The sequence below is a fragment of the Schistocerca piceifrons genome, unplaced genomic scaffold, assembly GCF_021461385.2.
Source record: "Schistocerca piceifrons isolate TAMUIC-IGC-003096 unplaced genomic scaffold, iqSchPice1.1 HiC_scaffold_589, whole genome shotgun sequence".
Lineage (NCBI taxonomy): Eukaryota > Metazoa > Arthropoda > Insecta > Orthoptera > Acrididae > Schistocerca > Schistocerca piceifrons.
The window spans coordinates 90,001-95,000 of record NW_025728831.1 but is presented as its reverse complement, the minus strand read 5'-3'; the positions used below and the strand labels follow the sequence as shown (position 1 = coordinate 95,000).

Genomic DNA, 5,000 nt, shown 5'->3' with positions numbered 1-5,000 from the left:
TTCATGGGGAACAATTGCAAGCCCCAATCCCTAGCACGAAGGAGGTTCAGCGGGTTACCCCGACCTTTCGGCCTAGGAAGACACGCTGATTCCTTCAGTGTAGCGCGCGTGCGGCCCAGAACATCTAAGGGCATCACAGACCTGTTATTGCTCAATCTCGTGCGGCTAGAAGCCGCCTGTCCCTCTAAGAAGAAAAGTAATCGCTGACAGCACGAAGGATGTCACGCGACTAGTTAGCAGGCTAGAGTCTCGTTCGTTATCGGAATTAACCAGACAAATCGCTCCACCAACTAAGAACGGCCATGCACCACCACCCACCGAATCAAGAAAGAGCTATCAATCTGTCAATCCTTCCGGTGTCCGGGCCTGGTGAGGTTTCCCGTGTTGAGTCAAATTAAGCCGCAGGCTCCACTCCTGGTGGTGCCCTTCCGTCAATTCCTTTAAGTTTCAGCTTTGCAACCATACTTCCCCCGGAACCCAAAAGCTTTGGTTTCCCGGAGGCTGCCCGCCGAGTCATCGGAGGAACTGCGGCGGATCGCTGGCTGGCATCGTTTATGGTTAGAACTAGGGCGGTATCTGATCGCCTTCGAACCTCTAACTTTCGTTCTTGATTAATGAAAACATACTTGGCAAATGCTTTCGCTTCTGTTCGTCTTGCGACGATCCAAGAATTTCACCTCTAACGTCGCAATACGAATGCCCCCGCCTGTCCCTATTAATCATTACCTCGGGTTCCGAAAACCAACAAAATAGAACCGAGGTCCTATTCCATTATTCCATGCACACAGTATTCAGGCGGGCTTGCCTGCTTTAAGCACTCTAATTTGTTCAAAGTAAACGTGCCGGCCCACCGAGACACTCAATAAAGAGCACCCTGGTAGGATTTCAACGGGGTCCGCCTCGGGACGCACGAGCACGCACGAGGCGGTCGCACGCCTTCAGCTCGCCCCACCGGCAGGACGTCCCACGATACATGCCAGTTAAACACCGACGGGCGGTGAACCAACAGCGTGGGACACAAATCCAACTACGAGCTTTTTAACCGCAACAACTTTAATATACGCTATTGGAGCTGGAATTACCGCGGCTGCTGGCACCAGACTTGCCCTCCAATAGATACTCGTTAAAGGATTTAAAGTGTACTCATTCCGATTACGGGGCCTCGGATGAGTCCCGTATCGTTATTTTTCGTCACTACCTCCCCGTGCCGGGAGTGGGTAATTTGCGCGCCTGCTGCCTTCCTTGGATGTGGTAGCCGTTTCTCAGGCTCCCTCTCCGGAATCGAACCCTGATTCCCCGTTACCCGTTACAACCATGGTAGGCGCAGAACCTACCATCGACAGTTGATAAGGCAGACATTTGAAAGATGCGTCGCCGGTACGAGGACCGTGCGATCAGCCCAAAGTTATTCAGAGTCACCAAGGCAAACGGACCGGACGAGCCGACCGATTGGTTTTGATCTAATAAAAGCGTCCCTTCCATCTCTGGTCGGGACTCTGTTTGCATGTATTAGCTCTAGAATTACCACAGTTATCCAAGTAACGTGGGTACGATCTAAGGAACCATAACTGATTTAATGAGCCATTCGCGGTTTCACCTTAATGCGGCTTGTACTGAGACATGCATGGCTTAATCTTTGAGACAAGCATATGACTACTGGCAGGATCAACCAGGGAGCTGCGTCAACTAGAGCTGAGCAGCCGGCCGCCCGGGAGTGTGTCCCGGGGGCCCGCGCGAACACGCAAGCGTCCGCTCAATCATTCTGCAAACAGGAGGAGGCTGAGCTCCCCTGCACAATACACCTCGAAACCCTCTCAGGTCCCGGCGGCGCGCAGCGCCGTCCCAAGTACTTGGTCGGGTTCGAGAGAGGCGCAATCGCCCGGAGTTAGGCGAGTAGACGCTTTCGGTGCGACCACCCGTGCTCCCAACTGAGCTTGCCGCTGCCGACAGAGGCCCGGGAGCGTGCTGTCGTGGCATTGCCGGCGGGAGACAACACGCGCCACCTACGGTGACCGGCAGCTCCAACGCCAGCGCCACAGAAGGACAAAAGCCCCACTTGGGTGCCGAAGCGAACTCTCCCAGCACAGCGCACGCGCCAACACATCCGCACAGCTGCGATACAAACCACCAGCGAGAACCGCTGGGGCGACCGAGCAGCAGACGGCGTCGCGGCGCCGAGCGCCGGGCGGCGGCGCATCCTCAACGCACACAGTCCTCAATCGGACCAGCACACTGAAGATGTCCACCGCGCTTCGCACCGGGCCCGCGAGGACCTACTTTGGCCGCACGGCGCCGCGCGCAGGGTGCGCCGGCGCGCAGCTGCGACGCCTGCCGCGTCCGTCGGCCGGCGCGCCTGCCACTGGCCGCCCCCACCAGCCGGCTGTAGCGCGTGCGCCCACGCACCGCGCGGCCAGCACGCCGGGAGGCGCCCCCTCACCGGCCGGGGACGGTCCCACCCAGCCACCGCCGCGTATCGCTTCACACCCAGATGCCGTTCAGTTTCGTCGGCATGGTGGGTATCGCTGGAACAACCGGTTAGTACCTCAACCTATCGTCGCCATCACCGATTCACCCCTAGCGAGAACAACCGCACCACAACAGGTTACCATTTGTTCATTTGCGTAACTTCACCAGAAAACGCAGGCGTCCATCGCCATTTGCAACTTCAACGATTATTGCATGCCTGTGTCAGGTGTCACGCCACACTACGTCTGCCCACATACACGCAACAAAATGTGCACGCCTAGACAATACGTGGAAGGTGGCCCCCGTACGTATGCGATGTCCATTGCTCGAACGACTGTCAACCGGCCTCTGTAGCATGTCGCAGATATGGAACGCGGTGCACCATGCCATCACGGTGTGTGAGGAGAGACGACTAGGTCCGAATACATCAACAGACAGCTCATGCTGATCGCCATCCACGGCGTCCGTTCCTCCCACACGTCTCTATGGCGTACCACACTGCAATCCAGCTCTCATAGGGAGACGACACGTAGCTGCGTGCACAATATTTGCACTGTATGGTCCGCCGTTTTTGGGCGCAGTCGTTGTGCGGTCACACATGTGCCACGATGTATCATTCAGTACATAAGGACGAATGTGCAGTACAGATTGTGGTTCACGCGTACGACATCAGCGGACAGTTGACACAGGCCGCACCACAACGTAGCCTGAGTACGTCGCATGCGAAGGGCATTGAACATGCAAACTTCTCACCAACCAGCTTGCGAAGGCAGGGGGCAAGGTGGGGACGTGGGGAGGGGCGGCATGTACGTCCTGCTGCCATCCACATTACAGTGTACAGCAGGAGCATGTGGAAAGTGAGCAAGACTTGCAAGGTGTTTAACATGAAGCGATACACAGGGGTGCGGGCAGTGCGAGTAGCGAACTATATTGCGAGGGTTGCGGGTGGGCAACACTACAGTAATTGAACGAGTCGTATAACAATTACAGAGCAGGTTTAGGCGACAACGTGGGTTACGTTAAGGCGACAACATGGGTTAGGTTAAGGCACAACATGGGTTAGGTTAAGGCACAACATGGGTTAGGTTAAGGCACAACATGGGTTAGGTTAAGGCACAACATGGGTTAGGTTAAGGCACAACATGGGTTAGGTTAAGGCACAACATGGGTTAGGTTAAGGCACAACATGGGTTAGGTTAAGGCACAACATGGGTTAGGTTGAGGCACAACATGGGTTAGGTTAAGGCACAACATGGGTTAGGTTGAGGCACAACATGGGTTAGGTTGAGGCACAACATGGGTTAGGTTGAGGCACAACATGGGTTAGGTTAAGGTACAACATGGGTTAGGTTAAGGTACAACATGGGTTAGGTTAAGGTACAACATGGGTTAGGTTAAGGTACAACATGGGTTAGGTTAAGGTACAACATGGGTTAGGTTAAGGTACAACATAGGTTAGGTTAAGGTACAACATAGGTTAGGTTAAGGTACAACATAGGTTAGGTTAAGGTACAACATAGGTTAGGTTAAGGTACAACATAGGTTAGGTTAAGGTACAACATAGGTTAGGTTAAGGTACAACATAGGTTAGGTTAAGGTACAACATAGGTTAGGTTAGGTTAGGTTAGGTTACACGTTGTTGTACGGAAAGGTGTAGGGGGGGGGGGGGGCGGGGGCGGCAGGTTCGTTGATAGTGATTATAGTAAGTGAATGCTTGTGACATGATCAGATTTGTCACGTCAGGATGCACCTTTGGCTTATTAGAGGCGGCGCTCCAATTCTATGCTTGTGTGAGACCTGTGTCTTTGACTCATGTCATTGTTTGTGCGCTGTGACAGGAGGTACTATTGTGATGTTGGGTGCACCGTTGTATAGGACATGTGTGGGTGTTGGTGCCTGGTCTGCGCAATGGTGGATGTCGAAAGGCTGGGATATTGTATTTTCCGCACGGACCTCCTGGTCTGGTTGTGATAGTGTGGATTGTGTAATGTGGCGGAGAAGATGCACTGGATGTTGTTCCATGCTGGTGCTTACATATTGTATGTGCGCCTGTTAGAAGCAGAGAGTGGTGCGTGATCAGAGTGTCTGGCTGACGTGTGGTTCCCATTTTGGGCAGACTCTTTCAGCATGTATACGGACAGTTGTGTATATTTGCTGTAGTTTGATGGCTCTGCATTGATTACTAATCAGCGCCGTGTGTACGGGTAATCTGGTTCCAGTCCAAAATGTTCCATCTGTGTACATTAGTGACAAAGACTCCCCCCATGCAGTGGGGCTCGGTCTGTTATAACTCTTCCGCGTAATATATTTGCCCCACGTTTTTGCGACTGCGAGTGCGAGTGCAACGCGCATGGGGACCGACATGCTGATGGCTCGGTATCGGACGCCGTACAGTGAGCAACGCGATCGCGTCTCTCGCTCGTAAGTGGTACAGGTCGCGGCTCATGTATACGGACAGCGGGAATGTCGCATATTGGAAATAACTCTTCATGAAACGCAAGTTATAGGGGTGGATTGCACTTTACGAGTGCGGG

At 53.7% G+C, this 5,000-nt stretch overlaps 1 non-coding gene across 1 annotated transcript in view; it reads right to left on the bottom strand.

The window, feature by feature from the left end:
- LOC124761957 overlaps positions 1-1,676 on the bottom strand; it is a 1,909-nt gene extending 233 nt beyond the window's left edge. Inside the window, exon 1 of the ribosomal RNA XR_007012468.1 lies at positions 1-1,676. This exon is cut by the window's left edge and continues 233 nt beyond it. This is a non-coding gene — a ribosomal RNA (small subunit ribosomal RNA).
- Positions 1,677-5,000: the final 3,324 nt, after the last annotated feature.